The sequence below is a fragment of the Macrobrachium rosenbergii genome, chromosome 49 (assembly GCF_040412425.1).
Source record: "Macrobrachium rosenbergii isolate ZJJX-2024 chromosome 49, ASM4041242v1, whole genome shotgun sequence".
Classification (NCBI taxonomy): Eukaryota; Metazoa; Arthropoda; class Malacostraca; order Decapoda; family Palaemonidae; genus Macrobrachium; species Macrobrachium rosenbergii.
The window spans coordinates 27,323,071-27,338,605 of NC_089789.1; the positions used below are offsets into that span (position 1 = coordinate 27,323,071).

At 40.2% G+C, this 15,535-nt stretch overlaps 1 protein-coding gene across 9 annotated transcripts in view; it reads right to left on the minus strand.

Moving 5' to 3' along the window:
• Window positions 1-15,535, minus strand: part of LOC136832206 (AT-rich interactive domain-containing protein 3C-like) — a 383,925-nt gene that overhangs the window by 256,736 nt on the left and 111,654 nt on the right. The window lies entirely within an intron of this gene.

Here is a 15,535-nt window from a genome sequence, read left to right on the forward strand (position 1 = left end):
GAGCTAGCTTGAGCACACACAAATTCACAGCATTGACGGAGAGAGAGAGAGAGAGAGAGAGAGAGAGAGAGAGAGAGAGAGAGAGAGAGAGAGAGAGAGAATTTGCGGTTTCAGCAGCGCCGCAACACGAACACCAAGCGCGGTTTTCACTCACGTAATTAAGTGATCATAAGTGGCCCAAATAATGAACCTTTTTATGACATCAATGAGCCAGAAGCCCGAGCCATCTGCGTCGCGCCGAGTGCTTGCAATCGCGTCTGACTGATGATGCATCTCTTCCTGCACGGTAGCTGCTGCCGACGCCAATGGCCGGTCTTTCACGGCGTTGTTGCCGTCCGTTCGCCATATCCCTATGCAGGCGCCGACGACGCTGCTGCTGCTGCTGCCGCCGCCGTCCCCGCCGCGTGCAACACGTCAAGCATCGGTTTTTTTACTTTTCCATTTTTTTTACTTGTTAGTAACCGCACGCCATAATTAGAAACGTTACCAGCAGGTTGCTTCCAGCCAGTCCCCCCCCCTTCCCCCCTTTGGTGGCTGCCCTTTCTATCCCCTCACAAGAATTTTGGGAGGATGAAGCAGCAAGAAAAACACACAGAGAGAGAGAGAGAGAGAGAGAGAGAGAGAGAGAGAGAGAGAGCCAAGCAAACGAAAGGCCTTTATATCAAACAATAAAGCATGCGTCTCGGATAGACATCATTGAATAATAGCAGATGCTCATAATTTTTTTTATAATATGCAAGTCAAGGGCGCCCGTATAACACTAGCGCCACAACTCATTAAGGTCCGCTGAAAAATGGAACACACAGCATGCTCTGTTGTATCTTTACAAGGGAAAAGTGGCGCTACGACGTTTCCTCTCTCTCTCTCTCTCCCCTACCATCCATGGATGTCACTCGCAACAGTAGACTGACGAGCAGGCACCTAATTCCCTGTTAACGTAAAAAAAAAAAAAATAAAGAATAACTCTGGGTTTGAAGAGCTCGCTCTGGGATCGAACTCGGTCCACTTTCCTTATGTAGAGCGCGCGCGTGCGCTGTATACAATACCACGCGAGAAAAGGAGGGGTAAGGTGTTAAGGTATGGGGGGGGGGTGAAGGAGTGGTAGGCTTGCCAGAGAATGCTGCCTAAGCTTGACACGGTTGGCACTACCTGGGCTGCCTTTTCATTCCAATAAAAGGACTGTTTTTGTCAAGGCTTGTTTCGAAGAGTCTTTGGTCATTACGACTGGCCTAGAGATTTCTACACTTCCATATGCTTAAAAAAAAGAGAGAGAGAGAGAACCCTATGAGTACGCTGATGTTACTAAGAATAAAGTAAACAAATGATTCGTTTCATTCTGAAAACAAAAGAGATATATCCAGCAGAATATCTAACATATGAAAAATCACGTCAGTTGCCGAGTCAGTAAATACAAAAACCACCGACACAAGTATATGTACAGTAGTTTGCACATCTGTCTTCGTTAGTTACCAAACCAAACCCAAGAAACTTCATGTAAATCAATATACTAAATAAAATAAATGTGACTTTCCAATGCCGCCATCAGTTCTCAGAGACCAGTTAGGAAATTCTTCAAGGAATGAAGACATTTGCGAGGCGTCCAGATGTGTTCTACCAGAAGCGATAAGGGATGGAGGAGGTAGGGAGGTAGAGGGAAGGAGGGAGGGGTCAGAGGGAGAAGAGGCAGCGGCGGCAGCAGCAGCAGAAGCAGCAACACTAGTACCGGTGGCCAACTGGCAGCATGGCACTCATAAAAACAGTAAACAGTGCCGCGTGGTTCTTGGACTCCTGGCACCCGTACTCAAGGTGAAGGCCGTGGTTAAGAACACGTGCTCAGGTACGACATACCAGATAAACTAGAAGACAGGAGGGAGGCGCCAGCTGATGGGAGGTGGGTGGTGGAGTTAAAATAGGGCATTAAAATAATTTTGGATATATATATATATATATATATATATATATATATATATATATATATATATATATATATAAATAGTCAACACACTATCACGTGTGGAACGGAAATAAATTTCTGACTCACATCAGGATCGAACGCAAGTCTCAATTGAATGACCTGGGTTAGATCCTGATGTGAGTTAGAATTTATATATATATATATATATATATATATATATATATATATATATATATATATATATATATATATATAATGTATGTGTGTATGTGTATACACACACATATATATATATATATATATATATATATTTATATATATATATATATATATATATATATATATATATATATATATATATATATAGATTATACATGTAGCTGCAAAACTTATTATTAGCAGATATTGTCGAAAATATTTCGCCTATATATGTGCAAACAAAATATCACTTACAAACGGATTCATAACACTTAAGCAGATAAATAACTGCTTAGAAGGTAATTCACGATATCTAAGACAAAATATAACCTTTATTCTGCACCCAAGCTGAGACGTCTCGCAAAGTAACGGTACATTTTTCTACTTACCATATTGGTGGACTTATAAGTATGGGAGATAGTTGTCTCTCTATCCCGTCAACCAACCAGTCTCAACTAAAGTTGATGGGTGTCGATGACTGTCTATCTATCTAACTGTCTATCTATATAATCTTCAGTCTACTATCTATCTATCTTCAGTCTATCTATCTATCTATCTATATAATCTTCAGTCTACTATCTATCTATCTTCAGTCTATCTATCTATCTAATCTTCAGTCTACTATCTATCTATCTTCAGTCTATCTATCTATCTATATAATCTTCAGTCTACTATCTATCTATCTTCAGTCTATCTATCTATCTGTATAATCTTCAGTCTACTATCTATATATCTTCAGTCTATCTATCTAATCTTCAGTCTACTATCTATCTATCCATCTATCTTCAGTCTGCCAGTCATCTATCTACCTTCAGTCTATTATCCATCTATCTATCTTCAGTCTACCAGTTAGCAGTTCAAGGACCAGTCTATCCAACCGCCCAAGGTGTCGTGCACGAGTGTCTGCATGTCCATCCACCCGTCAGCCAATCAGTCGTTCACGGGCGCCCGTGCCCGTCTTACTACTATACTGTCTGTCCGTCCGCCAATCATTCGTTCACACAAGAGCGTTTTCCGCCCCGACGCGCTGCCAGTACCTGCAGCTTTTGATATTCAGCGACTCATTTTCCAAGTGGCAGGCGCGATTATGTCGTTACCCTGCCACCGGGGTGGTGGCAAACCACGGGAGGAAATGACGGGTGGAGGAGGAGGAGGCATGGAATGGAGGGTTGGTGGGAGGGGAGGGGAGGGGGTGAGGAGGCGAGGGTTGTGGTAACGGAGATATGTATGGCTTTGGTTTGATGAGCAGTCTTCAAACTACATGACTGGAAGCCGCAACTGGAATTAAATGGAGGTCTCAAGTACAATCGGTCAATTGTAGCTGCTGAACGTTACAAGGGTCTTCGAGAAATGCACCACAAAATTGACAGCGCATTCAAGGCCAAATACGGAAATTATATTATTTACAAAATGAACGCGATCTCATGGACGTTCGGTGCAGACTTCTTCAAAAAGAGAATAAGCACAAGTCGAAAAACTAGGAACAGGAAGCGACAAAGTTTAAGATTAGTCAAGCGCAGAGGCACATAGAAAAAGGAATAGCCCAAAATGAAAATAATGAAGACAAGTAACAACTTGCATCGAAGCATCAATGGAGTCTCAAGTTTGTAAGCTTCAGTTCTCAAAGCACCGCCGGGGAAACCATTCCTCAGTTCCACAGAAAAGGCAACGAAAGAACTTCGATAATGGATTGTGTGACGTGGTGGCTTTCCAAAATACAGGGTGCCCCACAAAAAAAACAGGAAATTTTATATTTACATTATGTATCTTACACAAGTATTTTACCATGTGTTTTACTTTAGGAATGAACTAAAAATATTAACTAATATATATATTTTCTCATTCCTTTTTCTTTAATTCCAGAATGCCGCAGTTATCAAGTTCTAACAGTGTTTCTGTTAACAGCAACTGTTTTTTGATTCCAACAATTAAATAAACTGTACCAAATTTCCTGGTTTCTCTGTTGGACACCCTATAGTATGAAAACCAGTAGGTTTCAGTGCAGCAGTGTTTTGGCAAGTTTGCCACCAGTGTGCCCAAACCTCATCCATACAACATACCTCCATTATAGGGCCGACGAAATGGACTGTGAGCAACGGTGTCGCTAACTGGAACACCAGGGAATTATTTTTTATAAGAAAAAAAATCAAGATATTCGTCATGAACTTTTAAAAGTCTTGGCTAAAAATAATCAAGATATTCGTCATAATTTTTAAAGTCTTTGCCAAAAAAATCAAGATATTCGTCCCATGAATTTTTAAAAGTCTTAGTTTTAAAAATCTAGATATTCACCTCACAAACTTTTAAAAAGTCTTAGCTAAAAAAATCAAGATATTCGTCTCATGAACTTTTAAAACTTTTAAAACTTAAAAAAAAAAAAAACAAGATATTCGTCTCATGAACTTTTAAAAGTCTTAGCTACCAGATTTTACCAAGGGACGGGAGCCAATTATCAAGTAAGGAAAATCTAATAGTTAATAACTAAATACAGCAAATACACTCAACATACAAACAGCACACTTCAGCACAAAAAAATATTAACCTCTACCTTACAGAAAATGAAAATTAGCTACACCAAGAGAGTTAAAATGCGCAGCCTCAATACGCACATGTAACCAGTTTTTTCACTTGGAATTTAAAATCTTACTTTACGACATAACGGAAAAGGTTTTAAATGTATGCAAACAACATTCCAAATTTAACATTTTCGATAAAGAGCGATACAAAGACAAATTCCGCCTCGACGCTAAAAAAACGTGCCCAAATCTTATTTTGGAGAAAAGGACAAGGCTCCAATTCAGGGTAACAAGAGATATTTCTTCCAACCTCACGGCATTTCTACAAATAACGACGCTAATATACATCTGTGAATACGTGGATAAATGCGCACTAAGTAGGCAGGTATTCCACACACACCAGAGGTTAGATGATCGCTTTAATCACGGAGGAGTAACTCCCGCAATAAAAGAGATATCGACGGTTGCTAATAGCTCAATCAAAGGCTGGTGAATGATCTCAGCCGTAACCAATCAAGGGTCTCAAAAAGCCCCAACAAAAGATTTAAGTGGTGCGAAGGGAGAGGGGAAGAAAAGGGCAAAGGGATGACGCGAGAGGAGAGAGAGAGAGAGAGAGAGAGAGAGAGAGAGAGAGAGAGAGAGATATTTACCTTCCTTTCAGTGAGGAGATTACAGTTGGATAACAAGGGCTTCCCATATCCATATGCCGTTCCTCTCCTCCCCCCTGCCCTGACCCACCCTCGGGCGGGGCGTCCCCATACACCAAACACCGTCGCCCTCACAATGACAGTGCTCACAGACTGACAATACACAACCCCATATTTATTTCAACTCTCAACACCCTAGTTACTCGAAAAAAAAAGGAGGGGTCTCTCCCTCCATTATGCTTTTTGCATCGCCTGGTCTCCCTCTCTTGCCCCAAAAATGACCCCCACCCATTCCGGGAGGTGGTGTAGTCCACTTTTTCATACGCAGAACAATTTGTTATGGACCCCAAGCTCAACATGTCCCTTTTCCAATAAAATTCCTCCCAACTTTGTTCTCTGACCCACAACTAACCTTTTTCTTCTTCGTCTTACAAGCAAACTGCATAAAAAACAATACTCAATATTCATATTCTCTCTCTCTCTCTCTCTCTCTCTCTCTCTCTCTGATATGGAGCACGGAAGTGAATATGACGCCAGCGGTATTTTCCCTTGAAGCTCAGTGCATTTTCTCGCTTCTCTTTTGTAAAATATATTTTTCACGGGGAAATTATGCAATACCGGGCGTTCAAGTGTTAGCGGCAACAATTACAGGCCAATCAACATTCTTCAGATGCTGTCCAAGTTTGCCAAAACGTTATCTCTAAGCCTTTATGTAAACAAGTCTATATTAGACACTTCTTGACAGCTCCTGGCAGCTAGCATACATACAGAAATCAGTTCGGAAGGTATTTGCGATAATCGTTCAGAGTTTATTTTGTCTGTTAGAACACTGTCAGTGGATAGGGTCCGGCTAGTATACAGTTAGTTGCTACAAAGCTCCTTTCAACTGAATAACCATTAGATTCATATTAATTATTAATTTTTACCTCGTGAGTTGGAAGACCTGTACTTATGTGACCGGGGGCAAAGAACCTGGTGCCTTTAGTAAGTCTAGGCCTATTATGTCTTGTGACCCACACCACAGTCTCCTAAGATCTTTATTGCTCCTTGTATTTAATACTAGTATGATTATGAGCAATGAAATTAAGGGCATAAACATCGTTTCTCACTGATCGCACGAAGGCAAAATGAAAAATCATGTATCGCTAAATGGTACAGTCTCCAGACTGGTACTTTGACGATACCGTGCCGTGCTCCTGTTCCAGTGGATATGTCAGGTCTGAACATTCAATAGTACTTGGTGTTACCCTCACCCTGAGAGGGGTCTTTATCACGTATCTAGGCTAATGCTGCCAGTAACTAGATAGTATTTGCAAGGGTTCCTAGTGTAAATTGCTATGTTGCCTATTTTATGTTTTGTTACTGCTTGAATAGCGTGCAGCCTCCAGGGTCTTCATTCTTTTGGACAAAGTTTAAGCTGTGCTTTGATATTCGGATTTATATCACTGAAGGAAGACAATCTCCTCCTGCCATCTTTTACAACAGATTTGAAATGGGAAATTTTGATGTCATAGCGACATTTTTTTTTCGTAAGCACAAATCACCCGTCGTGCAGAAGTTAGCAACCACATTGTGCTAAGGGTCCACGATGTAACACTGGCCAGTACCAGAAGTTTCTACTCCCTACACTGCAGAGCTGTGGAACAAGCTTCTTGGCAACGTTAGCGATGATGTCTGAGGGGTTTAAGACAATCCACAGTGTTATTATAACATTTTTTCCTTCCACAGAATTTTTATATACGAAAATATCTTTGTTTTTTTTCTGTTAATTCTGCTGCATTACCATAAGTGTTGCTGTGTAGAACGGTTCAGACACATCATCAACCCATTCTTTGAATTATTCAAATTGAACGTGTATTTATGTTCAATGGGATCTCCAGCATATATATATACTGTATATATATATATATATATATATATATATATATATATATATATATATATATATATATATATATATATATATACATATACATATATATATATATATATACATATATTATATATATATATATATATATATATATATATATATATATTAATAAAACGGATGGCATCAATATAATTTTACAGAAACGATATTCTACGGGTAATAAACTCCACCTTTAGACTTGCTGTCGTCCAACCCAGGCCCCAGCCTCTATGGCCACTGGCCTCCTATACAACAAGCGTTGTATAGGACTTAACCCATAACAATTTACAATTCGTCTTTATAAAATCATAAATACCTGAATTTATATAACTAAATATGCCTGATATTAATGTTTAGTACTATAAAAAAACCCGTCATTTTTCATCTTTAGGGAATAACCGTCAAGAGAGTCGCGACTTCCAAAGTTTGGCAAGGAAACCTACATTCGTCATATACACCAGCCACAAACTGGGCCTACGGCATTCTTCCACGGTACGAACACGCGAAGAACAACCACACGCATCGCTCCGGCTGAAATCACAAAATTTCCAGACCGAAAACGAGACTATCAAAAACGCTCACAAGACGCAAAAAGGGGACAGCCGTCCCCTTTACCAAACGACTCCCCTTTTTCCTACTCGCGGTGTCTGGCGATGAGCCTAAGGCTCGCTAACTCCTATAGTGTCTCCAAGGCCGCCGCCATCACATTGCCGAGAACCGCCAACGGCATCAGATCGGCGAGACAATCACGCCGGATCCGCCAATAAGCGACCACATCCCGCAAAGGGGGCGGGGCAATCATTTGATATGAGGTAATCCAACCACAATAAAGATGGCGGCAGGATGTGGAGAGGGGTGGGCCCCTTGCGATGGAACGCTCGAGGATTGAGAGCAGTCGGGAAAACGGTCGAACGAGCGACAGTCGGATCGTGGAACTGGTTCATATTATTGTTCACGTGAGACTCAAAAACAAAAATTTTTAAGCAACAGTCTAAGTTTATAAGAAAGAAAATCTCAAGATATGACGATTAATATTAAGCACGATTTATTGGGACTCGAAACCCACAACTGCGTAAGACCTAATAATCCAGCAGAAGCTAGGGCACCGTGTAAGGTTTGAGAACACTGATCATACGGTCACCAACCAAACTTAAACAAAGCAGCGCTGAATACACGAGAAGACCCAGACGCCACAAATAGCAGCCCGGATGCTCCCAAAAAAATAGTTCTACTCTCTCATAACCTCTTTATGATATTCTGGTCCTTGGACAAAGTTCTGCCGAGGACATTCCGCAGGAGAAGATCTCCAACAACATCATCAATTAGAAGTACATACCCCCGTCGAAACCGGCCAATCACAGCAGCGGGTATCGCTCTCACCTGAAAAAGAAACAAAATAAACACCATTAGGACCACATCAACAGATTCAATCACAAAAAAGCCTAATAGCCTTCGCGGGGGCCTGGCCCAAAAGGGAGACGAGGCACCAGCCCCACCGCCACCGCCAGCCTCATAAGATGAAGACGTGGGAGGGGATAAAAAAAAAACGTCGACGGGAAAACAAAAACAAAGAATAGATAAGGGGGATCTTGATGACCCTCTGCAGGAAGAAGAAGAAGAAGAAGAAGAAGAAGCAGAAGAAGAGGAGGAGAAAGAAGGAGGCAGAAGAGGGAGGAGGAGGAAGGAGGCCGGAGAAAATGAGAACACAAGGAGGGAGGAAAGAAATGTGATTAATCTGTAATGAGAGAGAGAGAGAGAGAGAGAGAGAGAGAGAGAGAGAGAGAGAGAGAGGGGGTTAATTCTGGGGTACTTTGGCAGTGTTGGTAGGGGAAAATGCAAACTGGATGAGCTCATTAATTTATGCTAAATTTAACAATCCCTCACCTTCTCCCCATTCTCTCTCTCTCTCTCTCTCTCTCTCTCTCTCTCTCTCCCTGGTACCAGAATCTGCCGAAGCTGCTCCATCCGTGACACAAGCAAGACAATTAGGAACAAAATTCTAAAACAGCAGACAGACATTTTAAAAACCAACACACTTCACGTAATACGAAACTCTCAGCTTTGAAGAGCACAGTTTGGCTGTGCTGAATCTCCAATCTATATTTGCAATGAAAGGTCAGTTGAAGAAAATGCGAAATACGTTCGCACACTGGGTCAAAGCATTGCTTCAAGGCTATCAAAGATTTTTTTAGCACATGCTTCAACTACATATAAAATGAAGGTGTCGACATTCAAAAATCGCTGTCAGAAAAAATGTATGAATACATATAAAACATATAGCAAAGATTTTAAATTACCCACGACATTGAAATATAAAATGATAAGCATGGTAAACTTCCTCTCAATAAAACTCTATTTACAAATATTAATCTTTGACTTCAATCTGTTTAAACAAAATACCCTTTTTCATCATTACATCAAAGACTATTTGTTACTATGAAGATGAAGAATGGTAAAGGACGTCCATGTTATATAAAAACAATACCATCAATAATAACAACCGGGCTATTTTATAACCGATAATGAAATTTTGGATTACTTCAGAATCTTTCATAGATAGTGACCCCTATTTTCGGGGGTCGTTATCTAGGACTAATATTTCTTGGGGGTCATTATCTTTATGATATTTACAGACCTTTGTTTATGTTTTTTTACAGTAATTCCCAACGGGCTTGTACTAAACACGCCGGAAAGTTGGATACAAACCGACTTAAAACCCTTGGGGGTCACTATCTAGGAAAGATCCTTACTGTACTTTGATATTTAGTCGTATCAATAAAAGCTTCCTGTTTCGGAAGACTTCGACTTAAGCACTATTTTCTCCTTAAAATAAATATAACACTTAAGCTTTGACAGGTGAAATTCTCATGACCCGGGTGCTTAAAAACGAAACTTGATATCAGAAACCTAGCCAGTCATTTTTGCTAGCATGGAATGCCATTCATGTTGGTTCTTACGTGGGATGAGTGTGGTGACATATGTCGTACTTTGCAATCGTTCCCATGTCATGATCGCACTGCTCATTTGAAGCTTCTTAAAAACTGCTGCAGTTATTGGAGGTCAGAACACGGAGAGTAACAATGAACACCCAAGAGCAGTTGCTTTGAGTTCAAGATCGAAATTTGCAAAAAAAAAAAAAAAAAAAAAAATATATATATATATATATATATATATATATATATATATATATATATATATATATATATATATATATATATATATATATAATGAAAAGAATAAGTACTAAAGACTCTTACATCAGGGAGTATCTCTCCCTCGTCTTCAAATTAGCCCAGATTTACCGCATACTAGAAAAAAATAGTATTTGTAGATATTCAAGGTCTCAACAAATTATATATTATAGGCTATATATATACAAATATATATATATATATATGTATGTATATATATACACATATATATATGTATATATATAATATATATATAATATATATATATATATATATATATATATATATATATATATATATATATATATATATATATATATATAAACACTACTCAGTGTTGTACAGTTGCTCAGAAATTACAGAAGCACCATTGCATTACCACAATAACAAAGCGTTTCAAATTAGTGATACAACTCTGAATAGCAATTAGAAAGTGTCTATAATCCAGATAATTCGAGAAATTTTAACCCATTTGCTAAACAAAGATCTAGTTATTTTGACTGAATTAAAACATGGGTAAATCCAAATAAAACTTTTTCTTGAAGGTCACTACAGCATATATTTCTAAATAAATATGATGGATGAATGAGCTTTTAGCATACATATTCTAAATAAACAAGATCTGGAGAAAAAAAAATACCCAGTAATGAACACCGACAAACATAAGCCAATAAATCTCATTTTAGATGGACCTAGACAAATCTCTATCACCATTTGGGATTCCGCCTACTACACCTCTCTCTCTCTCTCTCTCTCTCTCTCTCTCTCTCTCTCTCTCTCTCTCTCTCTCTCTCTCCCTTATGACTTATGCCAAAGTCAACAGAATCATTTTTCTCTCTCTCTCTCCTTATGACTTAAGCCAAAGTCTAGAGAAACATCTCTCTCTCTCTCTCTCTCTCTCTCTCTCTCTCTCTCTCTCTCTCTCTCTCTCTCTCTCTCTCTCTCTCATAGCTGAACGACCAGCGTTTGATTCTCGAACCGGACGAGGAGGAACGATTTAAGAATGCTCCTTAAAATCCAATATGCTTCTGTTGATACTCTTCACTGATACTATCACTGAATTGGTTGTCGGTTGACTATTGAAAAGAAAACGAGTTGGAGTGCGAAAACAACTCCAGAAGACGCGAGTGAGTGAGTGAGTGATCGTTACTCCTCAAAATGTATGCCATGTAAATACTGAAGACCTCATAGAGTCAATCATCCTATATCGGAGTGAAAGCAATCTAAAGATATTCATATGGCACGCTCTCTCTCTCTCACGCTCTCTCTCTCTCTCTCTCTCTCTCTCTCTCTCTCTCTCTCATTTGGCTAAAGGGCACAGCATTCACTTTCCTGGTGTCTGTCTCGGGTTCGACCCCGTGCGAGGAATTGGCAACCAGGGACAGTTTCAGGAAAATCCCGCTATACCTCTATCGATCTAAATTCTGAATTGCAAATCCGGTGACAATGGAACGCAGCAGGCCACAGCCGAGAGAAATTGAACGATAGTAATTTTATTAGTGGGTTTTCTTATGATAAAAGCGACAGGGGAATTCAGCACGGTATATCCATACCTCGCCTGGCTGAAACCATCAGATTTCGGATTTTCATGAGATATTCTCTCTCTCTCTCTCTCTCTCTCTCTCTCTCTCTCTCTCTCTCTCTCTCTCTCTCATAAATAAATAAATATAAATTAAATAAACGGCATTGTGGCTATTACAATTACATATGTATCTGGTAAAAAGTGACCAGTAGAGTCTACATATATATATATATATATATATATAAATATATTTATATATATATATATATATATATATATATATATAAATATATATATATATATATATATATATATATATATATATATATATATATATAACACGAAGAGCATCATTAGCAGAAAAGGGTTATTAATGTGCGCTAACGACACGGTGCCTCTGTATGTCATCTGCATTATGACTCTCCCCCCAACAAAGAGAATCGAACTGAAAATGGCATATTCTAACTAATCAAATCTGAGACCTTGATGTCGCCTAAAGCTTAGTTCATTCGAAAGCAAGAGGAAAAGTAATTCAGAAAAATTGGACCCTTGCTAGAAAAAATGACTACATTTTTTTTTCTCTCGTCTCTCGGTGACGAGAGTTAAATAGGAATATCGTATAGAACGAAATGAGATATTTATAGAGTGAAAAAGGATATTCTGTCAGAAAAGAGAATAAAAATATGGACAAGCACTAAGGAAAAGGTCATGACCTTTGTACATCAGATTTCGAGAAGTGACATTCCAATGGCATAACTCAGGTTCTATACTGAGATGTTCGGCCACAGCCGGCATTGTCTATTTCTTGCGTTTGTATGTATATTACGTGCGGGCGCGCGCGCGCGGGCCCGTCCAAACCACTGCGTGACAAATCCAAACAATGCCCACAGACAAATAAGAACAAATGATAATGAAGGTAATAAAGGAGTATAATATAAAAGAGCATATGGAAATATCAACAAGATCGAGTATCACTTAAAATCAACCGCCCTAAGACGAATTACTTCACTCAAGTTTCTATGGAAAGAACGACATTTTCCCTTCTCCAACAAGAACTGGTGGCAGTGAAGAGAATGCAGAGGAAAGGGGAGTTTATGGAGGAGACGCGGGGAGATGGGGTTGGGGGGGGGAGGAATGGCCAGCTGTCAAATCCAGCTGGTCACGCGCAGTCATCAACTGAGCCTCTAAAAATACATCACATCCTTCTCCTTCCTCCATCACCATGCACCTTCAAATAATGAGTTATTCCCACCCCCCAAACCCGGCAACCACAATCCCCCTTCCTCCCCTCCCTCCTCCCCTCCTTCCCTACCTCTCTCACCCCGAGTCACTCCTCACCTTCATTTTCTCAGTCGCGAATTGGAACGTGACAAAGAGGAAGAAAACATATTTCTTAATATCTCGTGATGAGATGGTGATGTAATGACGATTGGCAGAGTGGGAGGGAGGGGATGGGTGAGGGTGCATGAGGGAAAGGAAATGAGTGAGGTGAGGGGGGGCGGCGGGGAGGGGGTTAGAGTAGCTAAAGACATACAAAAAAGTAGCCTCCATGGGCGCCCTCCGCCAAAGACAACAGATGGGCGGCGATAACAGAGGGAAAAGAAAAAAAAAGAATAAGAGACATTCGCCCACCACAACACGCCCGCAAAGCCTGGCACATCAAGGGCGCCGAAATCACCTTCCTCCAGATTTAAATCTCCGTTTGCTTCGCTTTCAACCTCCTGCATTAATACGAGTCTGGGACTCGTGCGTTCAAGCACTGCGAAGTATCGAGTCTGGGACTCGTGCGTTCAAGCACTGCTAAGTATCGAGTCTCCAGGACATTTGTCATATGTTGCTAAACCAGTTCTTGAGCGCATCGAATTCCGTACCCTTGTGTCAAACAACTGCTACATTTACTAAAAACATACTTTGCCTCATGAAAATACATTTGAATACCCAGTTTCAGCATTTATCACTAAACCAACACCATAACCGAAACCACGTCGTACATTAACTAAATTGGAACTGACAATTTACAAACGTGCTTTATATCTCGCGAAAATAAGATCGTAAAATCTTCATTCAAAATAATCAGAACAATCCTCGCAGTGTTCGATTTCAGCGACTGCGAATGTTACCTTCCAATCGCACTGTGAACAAATATTAATTCTGCAATCAGTGCCCGACCCACTTGACTAGGACAAATCATTCACTGTGAATAAAAAGGCCCCCCCCCCTTTTTTTATGCGAGGCTCCATCAAAGAAACGGCAAAACAAGGGGCTGAAAAGGTGCCACTCACACCAAGCTGTGAAGTGGAGACTGGGGTGTGGGCGTGGGCGTGGGTGTGGGGGAGGGGGGAGGGGGGAAGGTTTGTCGTAAATTTGGCACGGGCCAAAGGAGATCATCACCAGAAAAATCATCTTCATCAGCGAGCCAAATTTTATTATTGTTTCTCTTCTGTTCACGAAAATCGTTAATCACGAGTCACTCGTCTGGCACTCAAGAGGTTTTTTTTTTTTTAACTCCGATAATAAAATAGTGGCATTAACACTAAAATGGCGAAATATTCCGTCAATTTAGATAATACATCCACGCAAATTTGTTTTATATTATATGTGTGTATATATATATATACATATATATGTGTGTGCATTTATATGTATGTGTGATTGTGCGCCTATTATTCGGTAGCAAGAAAATACAATCCTCTGCCTTCTCAAATTGTCATTAACAACCAAATATGAAAACTATAGACTGCCAATGAAAAACAATCAGGCCATTCAAATTGTTATTCTGTAATCTCAGACTTAATAGAGTTGAGATAAAGAAGCAGCGTTCTTTCTTGACCAAATCTGAAACGGAACTGAAAAAGCGCATATGCCAGTGCAATCAAATCTGGCATAAAAAGACCAATACGATATTGAAATAATTATAAATCTAGGTTCCCAGCGATTGCTTTCCAAGACTATAATGGAAGCAGCAAATTTCAGCAGCTACATGATATACGAGTATTACTGCCACTTTTATGGGAAATGTATAATAGGGGCTCGATGGCGTGCTCTACGCTGAGCTAGAACCATGTCGGCCCCTAAGCCCCATGCCAAACAGGTTGCGGGGTGGTGGATCTCCCCTACCCTCCCGATCCCCTAAGAGCCCCGTCCAACCCAGGGCGGGCAAACAAGATCCACTGAGATTTGATTATCACAGATATTACGACAATGATTGTACTTTGCTCCAAAAGTACTGCTCATGGCGTGCGCCCAAACTATGCCGTCTCTCGGCAGATTCCTCGAATCAGATACCTTTCATTATCAAAATATATATAACTAAAACGTGAAGAAATTCAGGTAGGTTTAAAAAATGTTGAGATATGGCACTATAGAACAGTTTACTAAACAATAATAAACATGGCGTTGTTGACCTAAACATGCCACTTCCCGCTGTCGCTTTTGCACAATTCCTGGCGTTTCGTTCGCACTTACGAACCAACCAAGAAGATACCACTTCCGTGCCCCTCCCCCGACAACCCGAACCCCGGCTAGATATCAGTGGCTGTTGTGTTTTTTACTGGGCCAAGTCATTTTTCATTCGACTTTGAAGAAAAGGATGATTCACGAGGCGCGAGCCAACACTTGTTTGGGACTGCCATTG